At 45.6% G+C, this 24,211-nt stretch overlaps 2 long non-coding RNA genes and 1 pseudogene across 3 annotated transcripts; 2 read left to right on the forward strand and 1 right to left on the reverse strand.

The window, feature by feature from the left end:
• Nucleotides 1-5,748: 5,748 nt before the first annotated feature.
• LOC130378803 (uncharacterized) lies at nucleotides 5,749-7,857 on the forward strand. 2 transcript variants are annotated; one of them, XR_008894932.1, is made up of 3 exons: nucleotides 5,749-5,937; nucleotides 6,017-6,194; nucleotides 6,275-7,857. It is a non-coding gene; the product is annotated as an uncharacterized LOC130378803 (long non-coding RNA). The 2 variants fall into 2 exon arrangements; XR_008894933.1 differs by having other exon boundaries at nucleotides 6,056-6,194.
• Nucleotides 7,858-11,783: 3,926 nt separating this feature from the next.
• On the forward strand, nucleotides 11,784-13,368 carry LOC130378802 (uncharacterized). The gene is made up of 3 exons (XR_008894931.1): nucleotides 11,784-12,762; nucleotides 12,838-13,019; nucleotides 13,100-13,368. It is a non-coding gene; the product is annotated as an uncharacterized LOC130378802 (long non-coding RNA).
• A 6,197-nt stretch (nucleotides 13,369-19,565) lies between these two features.
• On the reverse strand, nucleotides 19,566-24,209 carry LOC130378801 (histone-lysine N-methyltransferase PRDM7-like; annotated as a pseudogene).
• Between the last annotated feature and the right edge of the window lie 2 nt (nucleotides 24,210-24,211).

Below are 24,211 nucleotides of genomic sequence, written 5' to 3' on the forward strand. Positions count from 1 at the left end.
GAAAAACTACAACACCATACCGGATCTAGCTACACCGGAAACAAAACAACAAGAACGCCGCACAATCTTGTTGGGGCAAGCAAGGATACGGAGCGGGTGAAAAACTCCTTTAAAGTGTCTGTGTGTTTGTGTGTCACTCTGTTCAAGCCTGATTGTTTAGACTGGGACCTGGGGTTATACCACGAACCTCGCTGAACATACCCAGGCTTTCTTGGGGAAACCTGGCTCGACAGCCGCAACTCGCAGTCAGAGTTAAATGGTTCCACGACGCTCACTTTAGATTCAATTAGTTGAACCAGGTTTTCCGCTTTAGGTTCAATGCGCGTTCACAAAAGGGGCGTTTCTCGCGTCATTTGACTCTCTCTTATGCAAAATCAATCGATCGAGAGCGGTGTATTTCACCCAAGGCGAGCAGTGTATTATTATGAACTCCTACGAGGAATTCAAAGTTCAAATCACAGCCAAGGGGAACACGGTTGCCCATAATATGGCAAGGGTGGCGTGCTGGCAAAAAATAGCCGACCGTGTTAATTCGAAAGTGAAAAGATTCTGCATATTGTCTGAAAGATATCATGCATCATCATGCCTTTTATCCCCATAGATGTGTTGCCAGCACGCTCCTACGAACATGGGGCCGAGTCAAAATAAATATTAAAATATTATTCAATGCGGGAAGTTGTAAGCATCCATTTGAATAATTTCAGGTGAATCTAGCCTATGATTTGCAATGACCATAGGCTCCAACCTTTAGTCACATGTTGATTACCTGTAGCAAATAAAAAGAAAACCCAAATGAATACGACTGGGAGGGGGACCGCTCCACCACCCTTCACCACTTCGGAGGAGCTGGCTCTCGCCAATAACGAAGGTCTGCCGATGATGGTGGAAGGGGGGATGACCTCTGACCCCACTGCCTCGACTTCCAAGGCGTTTGTAATGAGTATGTATTCATGTATTGGCAATGGACATAAATAATTGTCATGCTAATCAAATGTGAAATGATTGAGTGTAAATTAATTGTGTCATTTTTAGTTGAAGGTACAAACATTATTTTGGAGGAGCCGCCGACAATCCATCTCCAATCAGAGGTAAATAACTATCAAAACTAAGTATCACGTATTCATCTAAATGTTTACTTTTTGGGATGAATGTCCTATAATAGGTTTCCCTGATTCTTGCAGGAGACTGTCGGCCTGTGACTCCAGGGCGACTATGGAGGGGATTTTTCTTAACAATTCTCACAGCTATAATATGAATTTGTAGAATAAAAAAAGCCTAGGCCTAATTGTGTCACTGACATAGCAGTTATGTAAGGGATAATGGACAACACGGCGCTTGACTATCCAAGGTTAACGTACGTTGAACGCGTGGGGCCACCATTGAACTTGAAACACAGACACACTGCGCAACAGTAAATGCACGGCTCCTTTGTGTAGCATTGCCTACATACGGTCCAACAAGGACAATCAAATAACGAATAACCTCTGAGAGTCTGTATCTATCATAAAGAATATCGTCAGACAATGCCAAGGGATCGGTTCTGTCCCGAAAAACCCTCTGTCTCCGAAGAGACGCCTGTACGATAAGTGCGCCGAGGTCCACGGGAACACCCACAAATGGTGACGTCATTGTCGGAGAAGGGGCTAGGAAGCTGTGCGCGACCATTTAAATAGCCGATCTCCGGGTAGACTAAGCTGAAAACCTGCTCCCGACCAAGTTTGGTTGCGAGCATAAGTCACCATGGTGATACAGCGACGCTAAAAGAGATCGACTTTCGTGGTCCAGCTAACCCATGCTTTGCGCTCAACATACCTCGCTAACCCTCTAATCGAGCTTCGTAGTACAGGCCCCAGGTGTTGTTTGTCTGCAAATAACTCTGCCTCCAGCAACAGGATTGGTGGAAACGTATGAAGTGAATGAAATAAAAGCCCAGTTCACCAGATCTGAGGTCTGAAGTAATTAACCACCTGGAACTTGGTGCGGTTCTTGGAGCTCAGAGGACAGCAGGACGGGTGTTTACCTGGTCGATAAGACTCTGAACCCAGAACCTAAACCCAGACATCCTAAACACAGACCCTGAACCCAGAACCCATTGGCGTCACTATGCTGTTTTATTCGGGGCTAAAGCCCCGGATATTATTTAATTAGCCCTGAGTATAATTTCTGGGTGAAATAAATAAAAAAAATTACAAAGATTTATAAGTAGCCTAGCCTAGATAGTCCATATGGCAAGAGAATGAACAGTTTAAAAATATAACCTGTTTACCACCTCAAGGGAATTAACCTCTCCTATCCCCAGTCAGATCCGTGTGTGTACGTGTGTAAGGTCTGTCTCACTTGTATTCATTTTACTCTGAAATAACTTGAATGGAACTTAAGATGTTGGGGATGAGCAGCACAGCAGTCAGGCAGCTGTTTAAAGCTATGATAAACTGTGTGTTTTGTTTATTTAGGGAAAGCATTATGAAAAAATGTGCATGCAAAATAATTGCATTTTCCCTCTGGCCTAAGCCCCGGATGTTTATGAAACTTAGAAACACCCCTGTTCTTTTACTGTAAAGGAGATAGGCCTATTTAAGTCACTATTTGAGGCATCAAATGAAATTAGACAATCAAGCACTTACATCACAATCATTTATTTGACACATATATACACACACTATATATCTGTGCATCTATATAGTCTGTATAGTATATATATAGCTCTGGATATACCACCATCCAGGTTGCCCATCAGTTTGTGGAGGGAGGATATTAGCACACACACAACAGTGGAGTCTCCATCACCTCTTCATCAGTGTGTGGAGGGAGGATATGACCACACACACAACAGTGGAGTCTCCATCACCTCTTCATCAGTGTGTGGAGGGAGGATATGACCACACACACAACAGTGGAGTCTCCATCACCTCTTCATCAGTGTGTGGAGAGAGGATATGACCACACACACAACAGTGGAGTCTCCATCACCTCTTCATCGGTGTGTGGAGGGAGGATATGACCACACACACAACAGTGGAGTCTCCACCACCTCTTCATCAGTGTGTGGAGGGAGGATATGACCACACACACAACAGTGGAGTCTCAATCCGTGTGTCTAAAGTAAGTTTGGTTTTCCTATCATCCTATCATTACTAGTCCCATCTTTGTCCACTGGGTGGCGCTTTAGAGACTGATTCAACTTGTGCTCCAGCAGCTGCTCTGTGTGGAGAAGCTTTAAGGTAGAACCTTAACACTAACTTAACCTCTTTGTTATTCACTTTATGTCCCCTCTTTGTGGTTCCAGTCTTTACTAAAGGCCTTAGCTGTTCAACCCCATAACAGCAAGTTAATGAATAACTAATATCTCTGACAATTTGACCCAGTTATAAGATCACCTGAAGTAACTGATTAACTAATATCACAGACTATTGAGCCCAGTTGTAAGATAAGCTAATGAATAACTTATATGTATGACTGTAGGAGCCAATTCCTTTGCATCGTGTGTGTGTGTGTGTGTGTGTGTGTGTGTGTGTGTGTGTGTGTGTGTGTGTGTGTGTGTGTGTGTGTGTGTGTGTGTGTGTGTGTGTGTGTGTGTGTGCATGGCCTTGTACTAACCTATTTAAATGGCATTCAAATAGGTGGCATGAATATATATCTCAAACATTGCAGGTATATCAAATGTAGATCAGTGAGGTACTCAGGGATTAAAATCAACTTGTGAATTTATTAATTCAACTGATTTAAAAAATACATAGTTTGCTACATGTGTTACATGTGTAAGATGAGCCATGCATAATCAAATAAAACAAATCCCTATACCACACACATGGGTTAACATAAAGAGGTGACTTGCATGAGCATAATGACCATCACTTCTACTGAGACAATCACCATGTCTTCAAACAATGGACAACAATAGCACTGTCTGTGATCGTGGAATCCATTCATACACCAGGCAGTGTTTGACTCTAACTATAGCATCAACTAGTTAACTTTAACCTATAAGTCAAGTCAGAGCTCTGGTCCAGACAGTGGTTTGTTACCAGTAGAGCTCTGGTCCAGACAGTGGTTTGTTACCAATAGAGCTCTGGTCCAGACAGTGGTTTGTTACCAGTAGAGCTCTGGTCCAGACAGTGGTTTGTTACCAGTAGAGCTTTGGTCCAGACAGTGGTTTGTTACCAGTAGAGCTCCCGTCCAGACAGTGGTTTGTTACCAGTACTTGTTACCAGTAGAGAAACCGTACGGATTCCGTGCGGTTTGGCAAGAATTCCGTACGGAATCCATACGGTTTTGAATGACTAATAGCCGCGGCTATTAGTCATTCACTCCAGCTATTAGTTATTCACTCCGGCTATTAGTTATTCACTCCGGCTATTAGGTATGCAGAACGAGCCCCTCCCTCTTCTTTGCTTGACCACTAAGTTTGAAGGCTGTCTAACCAATCAGTGAAGAGAAATACCAGACTAAAGTAACGCATTGTCGAGACTAACGCATTGTGCCTCCATGTTTCGCCGTAACATAAAGCTGAGTTGTCTTTACTAGTTTCACTACAATGTAATGACCACTAGCTAGTGGAAAATACATTTGTGTCTAGTACAGTGATATATTTGTATATGTTAGGCTATATATTGAGATGGCAGTGTGCATTGAGTAGGCCATTGAGTAGGCCATAACATCACAATATTTCATGGATGCAAGCAAGCCAAGACAATCAATCTATATCTATAGCCTACATGCCAACACACGCACACACACACACACACACACACACACACACACACACACACACACACACACACACACACACACACACACACACGCACACACACGCACACACACACACACACACACACACACACACACACACACACACACACACACACACACACACACACACACACACACACACACACACACACACACACACACAACCCACACACGCACACACTTTAAACACTGGTAAAGCAATAGGAGCCTGCATTGGTCAAAGTTGTTGGGATGCACGTTATTTTATAACAGGCAGGGGCAAAGTTGTGCATTACAATGCAAACACGACAATAATTGGCACGTTCTTGCGCACTCAGAAGAACATGAACTGAATAAATGCCAGGTATATAGCATATCGGAGACGGGCACACAATCAGTGCATTTGCAAATGAGAGCCTGCAGTATGACCGATCTTGTGACATTATTTAACCAGCTAATACGATCAGACAGACACATCATTGATCACATATAAGCCCACAACAAGCCCAACATCACCTCGGCAGGTGCGCTCTCTCTCGCACATTCACACAATCACTCCAACTCCAAGGCTAGGCTGTTTCACTAAGACCACAAACAACCACAACTAACCAGCCTACATATCCACAACAATGCGCAACAATCAGTTCATTGCGTATCTTCTGTTTGGCGCACATGGCTAATTTGCATAGGCTACTTGCACAGGACTGTCGGCTCCGCTTGTCAAAAAAATAGAACGTATTTGTGAATAAATGCTTTGAATTCTGAATACTGGACTTGGTGAGCTTAAATAGGCTATTAAGTGACCTTTAGTGAGATGGCCTAAAACGGAATACAAATGAATTATTCTAGGACATAGGCTTTCAGGATCAATTCAGAGGTTCAACTGTTCGGGATTCATTTTGCTTAGCCAGTGAAAGTGACCAGCTGTAGATTCCACACACTGTTAAAAATACTTCACTACAAGTAGGCTATAAGTCCTCCAAATAATTCAGCAGAATTGCATTACCTTTGTGTAGCAGGATGGGCCTTTAATTAGTGCTGCAGTACCGGCCTATCACTGTTGGGTGCGCTGCCTATAAAGGTGGGTGGTTGTGCACTGGGAGCACTCTTGCCTGGGAGCTCCTGGCTACCCCGCCCCCTGTTGTCACCGAAACCTGATCGCCTCACCTGATCGCCTTTTAGTTGGATCGTGCAGCTCGCCGTTGTTTGGTATGTAGTGGTTGTGTGCATCTGTGTACCTTCTAAACTTTGCACAAGTCCTCAATATTGGCTTCCATCCCTCAGGTAGTTTATTGGCCGGGTCTTCCCTCTCCCGTATCGACCCCAGTTGTAGGGCGTGCGAGTGTTTCCTCCTCTACCTGTTGCAGCGGGGAGCGATCAGCTGTAGATCGAGTTGCACTTGTAATGGTGTTGCTCGCTACAGGTGGTCCCCTTCCTCCCCTTTGATGTTCATTCAACTCCTGACGGTATGTGGATAAGATGACGCTAACCCAAGTTATTACAGTTGTTGTTCAGCCTCTAGAACAAATGTATTTTTCTATGGCAGGGTTGACGTGTGTGTGGGCGGTTTCTGCCAGCACGTCCCCCCCCCTCTTCACGCTGCTGTTGGCCGGCTGCCGTTTTGTCCACTGATTATATAGCCAACACATCGATCCTACTCTGCATCTCCTACTGTGCTGTACCTGCCCCGAGTATGGTGATTGCTGCCTCACCCTAAGTCTCATTATTTTGATCCATTCATTTAACAGACTTCCAACTGATCTTATTGATGATATTATTTGTGTTTTGTGGGTTGCTTTGCATGTTTGTTTTGGCTTAATTGCTTTACTTATCCATGATATTATTTGTGTTTTGTGGGTTGCTTTGCATGGTTGTTTTGGTTTAATTCGTTTTCTTAGTTATTTTGGTTTGGTTTAATTGCTTTACTTATTCATTTGGATTTATCAGTTTGGATAAATCTCCTTTACTTTTGATTTAAAACCCATTTAGTTATTTGCTCTTCCCTTTTTGTGTATTTTGTGTGTGTGTGTGTGTGTGTGTGTGTTCGCTTTAGTGTGTTTGTGTGAACATATTTTATTGAGAAGTCATGCTTAAAGATTATATATATTAATTAAAAGGAATTGAATTTGTATGCTGGACCCAGTCTCAAGCTTTCATTAGTGAACGAACTTGTGTGCTTTAACTTAGGTTAATCTAACTCTCCAGGTGAAATTCCTGGGGTGGCGTTGTTGGCAACTTGTCACTAGTTCTTTAACTGAACTTTATCTTATTGTTTCCCCGACCCCCGAATGCCACATTTGGCGTTGTCGGCAGGATAATTACTTTTGGAAAGCAGAGACGTGTGGTCCAGTTTCTTTACATCATTTTTTTTGTTTATTTTAATAGTCCCCAGGGTACATATTTGATGTAGATGTTTTGAATTGTGTTCAGAGGCAAAACGGCAGCTTGGCCTTTCGTGGTCCGCAGAGTCCCGGTGAGAATCCAGTTGTGGGGTTGTTGTGTCCTAGTCTGACTGTAGTGTCAGTTATGGATGTAGAGCTGCAGGAATTGAGGGAGCTGGTGGCGCAGTTAAAGGTGGACAATGAGAGGTTGCGGCAGGAGCAGGCTGTGGCCGTGCCCGGTCCTAGTTCCGAATCCTCCACTTCTTCTGTGCCACCTGTGGCCCCTGTTACTACTAGGAACCCCATAGCAGAGAGGCTGGTTTTTGTGCCAAGGGATAGAAAGTGTCCTATGTTCAGGGGAAAATCAGGTATGGGGTTGACTGAGTGGCTTGAGGAGGCTCAAGCCTGCATGCGGGCGCGTCACTTATCCACATCTGAGCAAGCCTTTTTCTTGTTTGATCATCTTGAGGGTGAGGCTCGAGAGGAGATCAAATATCGGTCTGTTGTGGAGAAGGAAGACTCAGCTAAAATCATCTCTGTGTTACAGGAACTGTATGGGTGCTCAAAGTCTTATGTAGCCTTACAGGAGGAGTTCTTCTCCCGACGGCAACAAGAAGGGGAGACACTGCACGAGTTCTCCCTCGCGTTGTTGAGCTTGATGGAGTCGGTGAAGAGAAGTGCACCTGGTGGTATGACGAATGCAGACGTTCTGCTGCGCGACCAATTTGTCGAGCATGTTTTGGACGGTGCCTTGCGTCGGGAGCTGAAGCAGTTGGTCAGGAGGCAGGCTACTGCTACTTTGCTTGATGTCCGGGGTGAGGCGATTCGGTGGGAACGGGAGGGGTTACCTGGGGGCGGGAGGGGTCGGAGTCATTCCGTTCCTTCAGCTTTTGGTCTCCAGTACGGGGTACAGAGTGGCTCCCGGGGAGCAACCACTCCACCTCAGGGACAGGAAATGGTGGAGATGAGAGAGATGTTAAGGTTGCAGCAAGAACAGCTGAACCAACTTACCCAGAGCATCGCCACATTGCAGCCCTCTCATCTGCGCCACCCTCCACCTCGTCGTGGCCCTGTTATATGCCGGCGCTGCCAACAGTCAGGTCACTACGCAAGCGAGTGTGATGGCGTTCGGGTTTCTGCTCGCACACAGTCTTCTTTGCCTGATCGCCAACAGTCTAACAGGCATTTTCATCAGGCCCAGGAGCCGGAAAACTAGCACCCGCCGAACTGCAGAGTCACCGTTCGGGGGGGGTAGCCACTGGCTCGGAGGAAGTTCTTGAGCTGATGTCGTCTTGCCCGCATGTTGCCGTGAACATGGGTGGAGCTCAGGTTCTTTGCTTGGTAGATACCGGTTCCATGGTGTCCACAGTTACAGAAAGCTTTTTCCTGCAACACTTCCGGCCTTGGGGGCATGAGAGGCTCCAAGCTTGTAATTGGCTGAAGCTTAGAGCAGCCAATGGGTTGGACATCCCCTATGTTGGCTACCTGGAGTTAGATGTCGAGCTCTGTGGCACTTCAGTGCCGCGGTGTGGGGTTTTGGTGGTGAAAGATCCTCCGGGAGCGGTGTCTGCGCAGGTTCCTGGTATTCTGGGGATGAATATTATTCGTCGATGTTATCAGGTGCTCTTTGGACAGCATGGTCTGGCTTTGTTCAATTTGCTCTCTGTATCAGATGCACCAGAGACAGTTACGCAGGCACTACAGAAGTGTCATCAGGCCAGCAGGCAAGCCCCTCAGCACGCAGCAGGCCAGGTCAAGGTTCGGGGTGGGAAGGCATGCCGTATCCCTGGTGGTACGATGACAATAGTTACAGCAACATGCTCCGAGCAGTACTCAGGTACTAGGGTGTTGTTTGAGCCTTTGGAGTCTGGCCTACCTGCTGGACTGCTTGCTTCACATGCATTGGTTCGGGTAGTACGAGGCACTGCGTACATCCCGATTGTAAATGTTGGCTCCACTAGTGTTTTGCTGTACCCTCGTACTGTGGTGGGCACCTTGGATGAAGTCCGGGTTGTCAGCCTGCCTGCAGGGGTCACTGAGACGCCAACAGACGTCGCCACTGTGGCTTCCCAGGCCACGTCTGAAGTCGTGCCGGATCGGATTGGGGCTTTGGACTTGTCAGCCTTGCCGACTGAAGATCGGGGTAAGGTTCAGTCCCTTCTTAGGCAGTACGACTCTGTCTTTTCCTCCCATGAGGGAGATCTGGGATGCACCAACCTGATCAGCCATGACATCCCGCTCTTAGACAACGTGCCTGTCAGGCAACGCTATAGGCGCATCCCGCCGTCCGAGTACGAGGTGGTTAAGGAGCATATTAACCAACTGCTTGAAAATCAAATCATCAGAGAGAGTAGCAGTCCTTATGGTGCCCCAATTGTGCTTGTGAAAAAGAAAGACGGCAGTTTACGCATGTGCGTGGACTACCGCCAGCTCAACAACAAAACGCGGAAGGATGCTTTTCCCCTTCCACGCATCGAGGAATCTTTGGACGCCCTGACAGGTGCCCGCTGGTTCTCTACTCTTGACTTGGCCAGCGGGTATAACCAAGTCCCGGTCACAGAAGCAGACAGGCCCAAAACCGCCTTTTGCACCCCGTTCGGCTTATTCGAATGGAACCGCATGCCCTTTGGGCTTTGCAACGCCCCCAGCACTTTCCAGAGGCTGATGCAGCGAATGTTCGGTGACCAACAATGTCAATCGTTGCTCCTGTATCTGGATGACATCGTGGTCTTCTCCTCCACGGTGGAACAACACCTGGAGCGGCTGGAGATTGTACTGGGGCGGTTGCAGGAACAAGGCCTGAAGGCTAAGCTAAGCAAATGCACGTTCTTCCAGCCGAAGGTGCGGTACTTGGGCCATGTGGTCTCTGACCAGGGAGTATCCACCGATCCCAGCAAGCAAGAGGTAGTTGCCAACTGGCAGCCTCCCACCACCATCGCTGACCTACGCTCATTCCTTGGCTTCGCCAGCTATTACCGCCGCTTTGTGGAGGGGTTTGCCAAGTTGGCGGCCCCTCTACACAAGCTGGTAGCAGAACTAGCTGGTAGGAAGTCTAGGGGTGTGGTGCGAATAGTGGCGGAGCATTGGTCGGATGAGTGCCATCGCAACTTTGAAGCATTGAAGACCAAACTTACCACTGCACCTGTGCTAGCCTACGCCGACTTCTCCTTACCATTCATCTTGGAGGTTGATGCGAGCTATGGTGGCCTTGGAGCTGTGCTCTCACAGGAACAGAATGGGAAGGTCAGACCGATAGCTTATGCTAGTAGGGGGTTGAGGCCCACAGAGCGAAATATGTCGAACTACAGCTCCATGAAATTGGAGTTTTTAGCTCTTAAGTGGGCTATGTCAGAAAAATTCAGGGAGTACTTGCTTGGTTATAAATGCATTGTTTACACCGACAATAATCCCCTCAGTCACTTGTCTTCTGCCAAACTCGGTGCCACCGAACAGCGTTGGGCAGCACAATTGGCAGCTTTTGATTTTGAAATAAAGTACCGCTCTGGGAGGAGTAATAAAAATGCTGATGCTTTATCTCGGAAGCATCCACCTGGGCCAACGAACCTAGAGGTGATGTTTCCTGGTACCTCAGTCCCTGAGCCCTTGCGGCAGGTCCTGCAGCGTGAAACCACTCCCGCCAATCAAGCTGCTATTGCTGCTTTGCCCCATCATGCACCTTCTGACCTCCAGGCACTTCAACAAGCTGATCCTGTCCTTCAGGAGGTTTTAGCATTTTGGGGGCGGCAGCAGAGTCCCAACTATCAGGAGCGGAAGCACTTGTCTCCTCCTGCACTGACCATTATAGGTCAGTGGAAACGGCTGGTTGAGCAGGAGGGTGTTCTCTTCCGGCGCACCTTCCGTCCTGATGGCGCCGAAGCGGTGTTTCAGCTTCTGCTGCCTGCCACGTTAAAGCAAGAGGTGCTGGCTCAGGTTCATCAAGGGCATGGGCATCAGGGTGTGGAGAGGACATTGGAGCTAGTGCGGCAAAGGTGCTACTGGCCAGGCATGTCCTCAGAGGTGGCACAGTGGTGCAGAGAGTGTGAGAGGTGTCAAGTTGCTAAGGACACACCCAGACCGCCTCCCAGTTTCATGGGGCATTTGTTGGCTTCGCGTCCCAACGAAATCTTGGCCATTGATTTTACCTTGCTGGAACCCAGCCACAACGGGTTGGAGAATGTCTTAGTCATGACTGACGTTTTCAGTAAATACACCTTGGCTGTTCCTACCCGAGATCAACGAGCCCCAGTTGTTGCTCAGACTTTGGTCACTGAGTGGTTCTATAAGTTTGGCGTTCCTGCCCGTATCCATTCTGATCAGGGCCGCAACTTTGAAAGTTCCCTCATTAAACAGCTCTGTGTACTTTACGGTATTGAAAAATCTCGCACCACTCCATACCATCCCGCCGGTAACGGCCAATGCGAACGCTTTAATCGCACTCTCCACAACTTATTGCGTGCCTTACCTGCATCTCGGAAAAGAGACTGGCACTCTTGCCTGCCACAGGTGCTCTACTCGTATAACACCACTCCCCATCAGTCCACCGGCGAGTCTCCATTCTACCTGATGTTCGGGCAAGAACCCAGGCTGCCGGTTGATTTTCTCTTGGGTAGAGTCTTAGACCCTGTGGGTGGCAAGGTCCACGAGTGGATCCAAGAACATCAAAACCGGCTCCAGCTTGCTTTTGACGGGGCCCGGGAAAGGTTGAAGGTGGCGGCAGAGCGCAGAAGGAGGAATCATGATAATCATGTTCGGGATGACCCACTAAAGGTGGGGCAGTTGGTGTGGCTGCGCGATCATAGTGCAAGGGGGCGCCACAAGATACAGGATCTGTGGGGCCCTGTGGTGTACAGAGTCGTAAAGGCACCCCGAGAAGGTGGTCCAGTGTACACCATCGCACCGATGGATGACCAAACCAAAGTTCGGCAGGTCCATCGAACACTGTTGAAAGCCGTTGCCGGAGCTGCCCCTCAGGGTAGTGCATTGCCCCCTTGTCCACCCCCTCTTGACCGGCCTCGGTCAGAGGATGAGTTGCCGTTTGACGGAGACTTGTTTATGTTGGGGCCGGAGACCCCTGTTTCTGCCCCTGCTCGCACAGCCGTGGTGACTCAAACCACCCCTCGGTTGCTGCTCCCACCACCTGACTCTGCTGGGTCAGAGTCGTCAAGCGCTCCCTCGACTGCAGTGGCAGATCCACCCTCCATTTCCCTGGCCGTTCCATCCGCCAGTTATGCGGCTGAAAGTGAAGTACGCCGGTCAGCCAGGTCGACGGCTGGCCAGCACCCAAACCTCTATCATCTTCCGCGACCTGTAGGGAACTTGGCATCTGGGGCTGCAAATCCCCCTGGTCCAGTGTCAAATGCCGTTACTGCGCTCTTTAGGCCGTGGAGTTAGTTGGGTGATCCTCTGGATCAGTTGTTCCATCGTCGGGACGACGATGAAGTCAATGGGGGTAGAATGTAGCAGGATGGGCCTTTAATTAGTGCTGCAGTACCGGCCTATCACTGTTGGGTGCGCTGCCTATAAAGGTGGGTGGTTGTGCACTGGGAGCACTCTTGCCTGGGAGCTCCTGGCTACCCCGCCCCCTGTTGTCACCGAAACCTGATCGCCTCACCTGATCGCCTTTTAGTTGGATCGTGCAGCTCGCCGTTGTTTGGTATGTAGTGGTTGTGTGCATCTGTGTACCTTCTAAACTTTGCACAAGTCCTCAATATTGGCTTCCATCCCTCAGGCAGTTTATTGGCCGGGTCTTCCCTCTCCCGTATCGACCCCAGTTGTAGGGCGTGCGAGTGTTTCCTCCTCTACCTGTTGCAGCGGGGAGCGATCAGCTGTAGATCGAGTTGCACTTGTAATGGTGTTGCTCGCTACAGGTGGTCCCCTTCCTCCCCTTTGATGTTCATTCAACTCCTGACGGTATGTGGATAAGATGACGCTAACCCAAGTTATTACAGTTGTTGTTCAGCCTCTAGAACAAATGTATTTTTCTATGGCAGGGTTGACGTGTGTGTGGGCGGTTTCTGCCAGCACGTCCCCCCCCCTCTTCACGCTGCTGTTGGCCGGCTGCCGTTTTGTCCACTGATTATATAGCCAACACATCGATCCTACTCTGCATCTCCTACTGTGCTGTACCTGCCCCGAGTATGGTGATTGCTGCCTCACCCTAAGTCTCATTATTTTGATCCATTCATTTAACAGACTTCCAACTGATCTTATTGATGATATTATTTGTGTTTTGTGGGTTGCTTTGCATGTTTGTTTTGGCTTAATTGCTTTACTTATACATGATATTATTTGTGTTGTGTGGGTTGCTTTGCATGGTTGTTTTGGTTTAATTCGTTTTCTTAGTTATTTTGGTTTGGTTTAATTGCTTTACTTATTCATTTGGATTTATCAGTTTGGATAAATCTCCTTTACTTTTGATTTAAAACCCATTTAGTTATTTGCTCTTCCCTTTTTGTGTATTTTGTGTGTGTGTGTGTGTGTGTGTGTGTTCGCTTTAGTGTGTTTGTGTGAATACATTTTATTGAGAAGTCATGCTTAAAGATTATATATATTAATTAAAAGGAATTGAATTTGTATGCTGGACCCAGTCTCAAGCTTTCATTAGTGAACGAACTTGTGTGCTTTAACTTAGGTTAATCTAACTCTCCAGGTGAAATTCCTGGGGTGGCGTTGTTGGCAACTTGTCACTAGTTCTTTAACTGAACTTTATCTTATTGTTTCCCCGACCCCCGAATGCCACATTTGCATTACCTGCCTATGCCACAAGCATAGGCAGCAGTAGTCATTATGCGCTAAAATGGTCCCTGCCAGTGTTTTTCTATTCTGATGTTTGTGGATGAATCTTTCAGCTACAGCTTTGTTACATTTCCTTGCGATGGTTTGCTGGTTTAATACAGCAATACATCAAATGATGTAAGATGATGTGTCCGTTGCGTGGCTGTCATGTGAGAGCCGTATACGCATTTTAAAAACACCTGTAATCAGCGTGACTATGACTTTCCGAGCGGATCATGGGGGGCTCTTCAATCATTTATTTTTCAGGATTTTCTCCCGTCATCCTCCAGTTTATCGCAAACATCTGGAGATAAGTCGGTTTAATTAAATACTCAAGTGAAATACAAGTGTACCTCCAAATTGCACTTGTTGTACAGTACTTCGGTAAGGGCATTTACAATCCATCACTAAAGTTTTGATAGAGTATTCTGATTCAGCGGATTTAAAATGTATTTGTATAATCTTCACAAATCTTGCAGCAATGCAATGTTAATATATCATCATGGGAAATGAGTATTCTGATTCAGCGCATTTACTATTTATTTGTATAATCTTCACAACTCACAGCAATGAAATGTTAATTTATCATCATGGGAAATAGCATATAAACAAGCTTCATAAAAATTCATTTCTAAGCAGTAGGCCTACTACATATTTCTCAACGTAAACATCATGACCATAAGCTATCCCAAAGTTTTCACACCTTTCACACAGTAGGGCAGCATTAGTCATACATAATTAACAACACATCAAAGAAACTTTATTGAGGGATAGCAGTGAAAAAAACATCTGCGTCTTGGGTAAAGTTGGGCTATGCTTAATGTGAGGAGCAGGGCCCGATTGGAAGGAAGCCCATTCAGGACGAAGTTGACCTGGAGAAGGCAGCTGCAGGCAGATGAAGATGGGGGGGCTCTACTTCTTATTACCACAACAGGAACAGAACGCAGCCAAGCCAATGAATTCAGCCAAGTCACTGAGAAGTCTGTCTGTAACATTTGGAAGATACAGTTCAACCATGTAGGACTTTTGTAATTCCCCATTGTACTTTACAGAGATAGAGCACTTTGTTGCAGTCAGACATTTGTTTTTGTTTACCTTTAACATAGTGAGTCTGGAACACAATAGTTTGACCTGGCTTGGTGGAAAGCCCACTCACCACGTCAAGGTGCAGGTCATGAGTGGGAAAAAAGGTGTGTGTGTGTGTGTGTGTGGGGGCACTCCAAGCGTCCTTCCCTGTGTGTGTGTGTGTGTGTGTGTGGGGGCACTCCAAGCGTCCTTCCCTGTGTGTGTGGGGCACTCCAAGCGTCCTTCCCTGTGTGTGTGTGGGGGAGCACTCCAAGCGTCCTTCCACGGGGTTGGGCACCTTCCTCCATGGCCTCCTTAAATCGATTGTACTCCGGATACACCGGTAGCCTGAGGACCAGGGAACAGGTATTGGCCGTGGGGAAAAGGGCCGGTCCATCTTCCTCATGGAGGAATTCAAGCCGGGGTCCGATGGGAAAACCCACAGCAGGAATCCTTTTGAGGCCCATGGCAAACGCCAGAACCGCCCCCAGGGTGAGACTCGTATCTCCATCTGTTAGTACATAAGAGATAACTTGTAAGAACGACCGCATGTGAACATTAACAGGAATTTTACACTGCCTGACATGTGCCAATCTTTCGTCGTCCTTAGTTAAGATAAGATATACTTTATTAATCTCAGCAGAGAAATGTAGGTTATGTTTTATGTTGGTTTAGGTTGCATTTCTCAGATCACAATAGAAATGTTCAAAAGTCCTTGTTTAACCCTAAGTGTGCACTAATAGTGTCATTCTTTCGAAAAAAATATAAAATGTGTTATGCTGGTTCTGTCACAATCGGTTCACTATAATTCCCTATGCAGTGCTGTATTTACAGGTATGCCTAGGTTCACAAATCAAATAGTAAATATTTTTCATGTGTGCATTTGTTCATTCATGCAGAGCTGTAAACAGTCTTGTATTTTTCCTTTGTGTTTTGTGACCCATTATTGTTTGTGAAGACTTAACTTCTACAGGATGCCCCTTTTATATCCATTCATGATAATATCACCTGTTACCAGTTACTAATGTTGAAACAGTTGAACATTGTTGTTTTTTGAGCATTCTACAGCTTTCCTCTTTGGTGGTCCCCTGTTTTGAATTGTGCATCAAATTCAGAATAAGCATATATTAACAAAGAACAATTAGATAGATAAGGGTTGTAGATAGAAACACTTCCTTACCCTCCACCTCGATCAGCCAGTCCCTCCAATATATAAGGGTCCTGGCCTCCTTCCTCCTCCGATTGGAGCCCGGCTCAGACAGGTAGGACGTCATGAATGTGGACTCCAACCGGGAGGCCAGCAGCGGCTCAGGTGTGTCCATGAAGACCCCCTTGAGCTCCTCATGGTGGATCCTCAAAAGAGCTAGAATCCCGAAGGTCTCCAACCCTTCTTTGAATCTGTAAAATCAATGAGATAATAGATCATAGAAAATATAAGGTCTGTTGCTCTGAAGCCTGTTCTAGCCTACTCCATTGTACATAATGTGAAGATAAAAATCAATTAGACAAGGAATCCTTTCAATTAATATAAATTTAGATTATTTTGGAACACATGATAACTTTTCACTCCAACACAAAGGTCTCAGTCCATTAAATAGTCAATTCCCAGCTCCACTTACTGATTGAGAGCAGTCAAAATACAGCCCTCTGTGAGGAAGTTGAGGGCTGCCCCCAGCAGCTCATCCCTATGCGGGAGGCTCCGCACAAAGGAAAGGAGCCCATGAGGGAGAGCTCGTCTGTGGCCTCCTCCATAGCCTCCCTGGCACCTTCCACATGTGTGGCATCTGCAATCTAATATCATACATTAGGAACAATAATCATTATTTGGGATTTCTAAGCACTTTCATGGCACAAATTATCTTCTAACAGTAAAGAATGCATTGACATATGTGTATGACATAAATCATACATTGAAATTCAACATCAGTACACTATAGAGCACACCACACAGTATCTTGACACAAAAACACTTCTCCAAAAAGTGGTTTCAATTAACATTAACCATTTACTTGCCTTTTGGAGCTTGGTCCTCAAATTGTAATCTGTCACCTCTTCCAAAGTGGCAGGAAGAGGGGACAGCTTACAAACCTGTCTGTAGAGGCGCTGTGATAGGAATCTCGGAGAGACCTGCCCCTGCACCAGGCAGAGGGCAATCATCTTCCCCACCAGCCTGTACTGTCCTTTCTGCAATGCTGTGATAAGGGGAAAAGCACAAGGTTATTAAAGTTTGTTGCTCATTTTAAATGCATGTTAAAAACTCTAAATTGCAACGCCCAATACCATAAATTAAATTCAAAGCTTACTAACACTGTTCAGGGCCAGGGTTGTGTTGCCCTCAGGACCTTCAGATATAAAGAAGTTCTGTATTTGGTGGATGAGGAGGGTACAGAACTCTCTGGTCGGTCCCCCCTCAATAAATGATTGAAGAGCCCCCCGTGATCCGCTCGGAAAGTCATAGTCACGCTGCGTATACGGCTCTCCCAGGACAGCCACGCAACGGAATATATATATAATAGTGAAATGCCATATTGAGAACATTTAGATCGGGGGACACGCAACAATCGAGGGATGTGGACACCCCCGAATATTGACGGCTATTTCGCACATTTTGCCATCACAATTATAGCCTAACATAACACTGTACTAGACACAAATGTATTTTCCACTAGCTAGTGGTGGTCATTACATTGCAGTGAAACTAGTAAAGACAACACAGCTTTATGTTACGGCGAAACATGGAGGCACTGCAGCTCTAGTCTCGACAATGCGTTACTTTAGTCTGGTATTTCTCTTCAATGATTGGTTAGACAGCCTTCAAACTTAGTGGTCAAGCAAAGAAGAGGGAGGGGCTCGTTCTGCATACCTAATAGCCGGAGTGAATAACTAATAGCCGGAGTGAATGACTAATAGCCGGAGTGAATGACTAATAGCCGCGGCTATTAGTCATTCAAAACCGTACGGAATCCATACGGTTTCCGTACGGAATTCTTGCCAAACCGCACGGAATCCGTACGGTTTCCGTGCGGTTTTGCACTTTTACCGCGCCATTCTAGGGCCGGATTGTGGCCTTCTTGGCTTTCCATGGGCTACCTCCAGGTACCCCCTCCATGCCAGGGCGCCCTGATTTTATGTTTATTAACAGCTCCTCCACCGGGGTCAAGACAATTTGAGTGCCCCCCCCCCCCCAAAAAACAAAACTCTCCGGTTCTGCACGATTCACGTGAATGACCAAATAGACCAAGAAAACGGCGATTGTCGCAGAAAAGCGACAAGTTTGCAGCTTTGTATATTGAAGTGAATATTTCACGGAGGGGCGGCGCCCTAGCGCCCTCTATTGACCCACCGCCACTGGTTGATATATCTATCATTTGTTCACTGTATTAGCCTACCAAATCACAGGCCTCTTCAACGGTTTAAATCAGACATCCTTTTTTTTCTCACTTCCATTGAAGGACGGTGAATAGTAATTATTATTGGAAGATTGAAACATAATTATCAATAATTAATTCAAAATGTCACTGAATCCGGGGAAGGGGAACATCTTCGTGGAGCTGTGGTTCCCTCTGGTGGTCAGTAACGGGACCTCAGCTCATCCTTTGAATTCTACGTTATACATAACAGCATATCAAATATAATTCACCAACATGTTGGACTGCTTCTATTCTATCCAGACAAAACCAGACATCTCAACACTGCATATCTGATTTTATTTGAATTTCTACAGGATAAATAAATAAATACATACAAATGTAATAAATATAACAATGACGTCAGAGAATAATTCAGTTAACATTATCTCTCTCAAACTATTTTTCGGGTAAAAACCTTCACTCATACAGACATGAATATAAATAAATACATAAAGTTGATAAGATAAACAATTAACCGTTCATGTGCCCTTTTAACATATAACAGCAAGGACCATGTTCGATTAGATCTGAATAACAGATGTCTGGGAACCATTTAGTTTCTTCACATGGTTGTTTGGGTGGAGACTCCTCTGTGAAGTTGTGTGTGACGCTTGAGACGACCAGATTGACTAAATGTTTTCCCACACTGTTTACAGTGGTATGGTTTCTCTCCTGTGTGGATGCGTTGGTGTTCCTTCAGAGTATCAGATCTACTAAACGTTTTCCCACACTGTTTACAGTGGTATGGTTTCTCTCCTGTGTGGATGCGCTGGTGTACAGTCAGATGACCAGACTGTCTAAATGTTTTCCCACACTGTTTACATTGGTATGGTTTCTCTCCTGTGTGGATGCGCTGGTGTCTCTTCAGTTCACCAGATAGACTAAATGTTTCCCCACACTGTTTACAGTGGTATGGTTTCTCTCCCGTGTGGATGCGCTGGTGTCTCTTCAGACTATCAGAGCGACTAAAGGTTTTACTGCACTTCTCACATCTGTGGCGTCCGGCTCCTTCTGCTGGAATCTGGCTCGTGCTTTGGACGGTTCCCGGGGAGGCTCCGATTGGTTCTTGATAGGAGGCTGCGACGTATGGGAGGAGACTAGGCTCCACCTTGATTTCTCCACTCCTCAGCAGTCGGCCGTACAGGTCGCCATGGCTCCTCTTCATGTGTTTGTGGAGGAAGATCTGAGACTTGTAGGAGTACGGACACTCGGGACAGGGGAAAGCCTGTGCTGGTGTCAGCTGGGATTTCCCTCCTAGGAGAAAGAGAGAGTCATATGTATTTTATTTTTGAGAGTGCTGCTGATGGCTGGTTTAAGCAGCCTCACCTGGCCAGAGTCAGGTGCTTTAGGCTTTGGGGCTTGATAAGGCTGCACAGCCTAATCAAGCATACCTGAATTTGTATAATTGGATTGTTTTTTTGAAACCTCCATGGTACTGTATATTTTTCATTTAGACATTTTTCCAAGTAAGAATATATTTCCTATTATGTTGTCATCTTTTGTTTATTATATTTAAATTTATGTTAAAACTTTACTATTTCCTGTATAATTTCTGACCTGCTTTGTTAATGTAGATGTTTATTGTCCAAGCTCTTTTGAATTAAAATGAGAGATGTGGTCATGAAGTGCCGCATAGAAACCAAACCCTGACAGAAAGGCAGACCTTAGTAGAGCTCTTGTTGTTCCACAGTCTATCAAATCCGATTCCCAGATGTCTGGCGTATTCGTCCCCATACCAGACCAAGAGCTCTGCTCCTGAAGTCACGAGGCCACAGGTGTGATAAGGAATTCCTCCTTTGTGCTGAAACGCTATTAGGTTCTGTTCCTCTTCATTACGAGCACAATTGACGTACCTAACACACAGACAGGTACGTCAACACACCTTTACAGTGTATCTTCTGCATATGTCATAGCAACACAGAAAATATTGTGGATCTAATCAGATAACAGACATGGAGAAATATAAATGTTATCAATCAAGTAATGTAAGTAAGAAAATTGTGAACATTATTCATGCAGTAGATGGTATAAAAGTGAATAGGGTCCTACCTCATCCAGTTAGAAAGTGTCTCTCTCTTTGCATCAATGTAATCACTGTGTCTGCTCTTGTAGATCTGGAGAAATGTGTTAATCAGACTCTATGCCATCCAATAAACACAAAAGCACACATACAAGACTAGATCAAAATAAATGAATACAAACACACTGACCTCCCAGGAGTATCCACTCTAGGGCTCCCTCTTCATCTGTCCTGTGTCCTTCGTAGGGTCCAAAGTGTGTTCCAATGGGAAGGCCACCGTCTCCACAGTAAAACACCCCTAGACCGGCCCCAGGGATCCCAGAATCTCTGATCTACCCCACATGAGACAGAGACGGAGAGAGGAGGAGAGTCGTAGAGTGAGAGGAATACATAGAGGGAGGGAGAGGTGGAGGAGGGAGGAGAGATAGAATACAAGAGAGGTAGAGGAGAGCGAGATGGAGACACATGGAGAAGAGAGATGTAGAGAGAATGAGGCAGGGAGAGACAAAGAGAGGTGAGAGGAATGGAGAGAGGAAGAGAGGTGGTGAGATGGAGGGGGGGAGAGGAAGATAAGATATGATAAGAAATGAATGGAGATGAGTAGTTGGGAAACAAGTGAGAAAGAGATAGATTTAGACAGGAAGAGGGAGGGAGGAAAGGAAAGAGGGGGGTGGGACAGGGGGGGGGAGTTCAGAGAGGGAGTCACAAAGAGAGGCAGATAGAGGGAAATGGGGGGAGAGAGGGAGAGATAGACGGAAAGCACGATTCAGGAAGAAGAACCATTGGGGGAGAGATATATCCATCTGCTTTGGCAATATAACTGTTCACATTACTGTTTTTATATACATTAGCTGGGAAATGTATTAAACAATGAATGTTATACCGTCTCATTGGACGGGGAGAACTTTGTTGCGTTAAAGTACGACATATACCTCAAACCCAGCGGGCAGCGTCTTCTTGGCTCTGTCTTTCTCTCGGACAGCAACGGGGCGATCAGCCACAAAGACGATAGGACCGTGGACCTCGCACTCTTCGAGGAAGAAAGTCCTACACTCATCACAGACTGGAGAAAGTTCATTTATTTATTACGTCCAAAAGAGCTTCAGCTACAAATCTATATTAAATAGACAGAAACAGGAAGATTAAAAATTGGTTTGTGAATGAAAAAGAGGTGCACGGCACACAAGAGAGGGAGACAGAGAGAGAGACAGAGACAGAGAGCCCTCTTACAGAAGTAGTCGTCATCCTTAGGTACTTCCGGTTCTTGGTAGTTAACTCTGAGAACATTTCTCAGGTTCGTCTCTCTTGAATAAACACTTGAGCCCTTCATATGTTCATGGAGAACTGACACACACACACACACACACACACACACACACACACACACACACACACACACACACACACACACACACACACACACACACACACACACACACACACACACACAGTTACAGACTATACGTGCACAAAAAGGTGTTATTGCAGTGAAGCAGTGGTGGGATCAGAGCTAACCCAAGGAGACCTCCTCCTGGACTGCAGAGCCCCTCTCTACTCCTCCTCCGGGGGGGTCGATCTCTGGATGAGAAGGAGTGGTCCCTCCAGAGACCTCCTGGTCACTCCACCCCCGCCCTGAGAGACTCTGACAGACAGAACGTCTAGTTAGGAGTACTCCCAGTTTTTTTAATGTGGGTAGGTGCTAGGGCTGTACGGTATGGACTAAAATGTACATCACGGTAGGGCTGGGCGATAACGATTATTAATCGCGATAAATCTCACGTCGATTACGGCGATAAGCATTAGACATAAATGCTCGATATGAAAAAAAGGTTTTTTTTTTTTTTTTTTTTTTTTAAACAACATTTCTGATGTGGATTTACCTGACAGCCAATGCGGCAGAAATAAACAAAATAGTCAGATCGCAGTTTTGCGGTTAATGCCTAAGTACACGCCCATTACCTGGTGCACACACACACACACACACACACACACACACACACACACACACACACACACACACACACACACACACACACACACACACACACACACACACACACACACACACACACACACACACACACACACAGCCTATCAACAACAATGAAAATAAGAGAAAAGAAAAAAAATATATATATATTTTTTTTATATTATATATCGTGATTAATATCGATATCGAAAAAAAAAATCGTGATAATATTTTTTGCAATATCGCCCAGCCCTATATCACGGTAAGATTTGAGGAATAGACGGTAACGGTATTATATCACGGTATGTTAATTGTATCTTCTAATTTTGATATAAATGCCTCTGAAGGGGGAAAAATACTGGAAAGGCATCAAAACCACATCAAAAAAATTAAATTAAAGTTACTTCCATCTCTGAAAAACACTAATGTTTAATAGTATGGATTTGTTTCTCCACTTGCTTGCGGACCTTGCCGTATAGTTTTGGCATCTCAATTTGGCTGAAGTGTGTGCGGGCATGTAACGCGTACCTGGGATCGAGTGTTTTGACCATCTCTTTAAAGCCCTTTCTATCGACATTTTGAAAGGGAACCATGTCCTTAGACAGGTAAACAGTGACAACGTTTGTCATCTCGTTCCACCACTGGCATTTTGTTGTAAGGACTGGCTTTCAAAATGCCTGCGGAAGCAATGTCTGATATCAGAGACGGCTTCCCGCTACCAGCGTCTGTCTCGTACATTGTGGAATGAGAGCTTGTGAAGGGACTATTGCGCAACGCAGGAGCGCTTGCTGCGCGCCTGCATGCTTGCGCGCCTGCGTGCTTGCGCAATAGCATACGGCCTGAGAAGGCAGTATCGCTGTCAATCTGTCCTTGGGAAAAGTAACGTGGTGCCGAATTGAAAAAGGAACTATGTTTCGTTACCATATTTTCAGTAGTTGCTCGTAACTTTACTTTTTACATGAAAAAGTAGTCAGGGAACTGTATTAACGCATTACTTACTTTGTTACGCGTTACATACAACATTGTCTACCGGTCACACCGGTCTCACGGTAACGTCAAAATCCATACCGTAGCGCAAATTCACACCGGTATACGTTCAGCACCGTTTATACCGTACACCCCTAGTAGGTACCTTACCTCCTAGCAACAATACGTCTAAGGTTATACATCGTGCTGGTGTCATTAATACCCTTAATCCATGAGTCTGCTGTCACACGGACATGAAGCAGGTCTCGTACCATAGAGGACAGGACATGGTAAGGCTGCTGAAGGTGATGTGTGCTGTTTTATACCTGTACAGACACTGCATCTGACGTACTGGGCTGTTGTAGAGACCCCTGTCTGACTGTTGGTGGCTTCCACACTCGAGCACCTGCTGACATAACTGGCTTTAGGTTAGGATGTAACCTGCTAACTATTACAACTGACTATATGAGTTAGGATGTGACCTATTAACTACAACAAACAGACCATATGTAAGGATGTACTATATTAACTATGACTAACTGACTTAAAGGTAGCTTAGAAGCTATTAACAACGAGGCAGTATAAAACCTATTACTATTAACTTACTATAAGGTAGTATTTAACTTTCTGACTTACGATAAATTAATATTTAACCAAATAACTACTTACTGACTCTAAGTAAGGAAGTATCCTACTCACTACTAAATGACTAAAAAGGTAGTATAAGCTACTAACGACCAATGAAGTATAAAACCTAACTTACATACTATATCTGACTAACTGTAAGTAAGGATGTATGCTACTAACTCCTACTAACTGACTATAAAGTAGTATATAAACGACTCACTTCAACTAACTGACTAAAATGGGTAATATAACCTGCTAATTTACTATGAGG

Source organism: Gadus chalcogrammus, unplaced genomic scaffold (genome assembly GCF_026213295.1).
Source record: "Gadus chalcogrammus isolate NIFS_2021 unplaced genomic scaffold, NIFS_Gcha_1.0 GACHA102, whole genome shotgun sequence".
NCBI lineage: Eukaryota > Metazoa > Chordata > Actinopteri > Gadiformes > Gadidae > Gadus > Gadus chalcogrammus.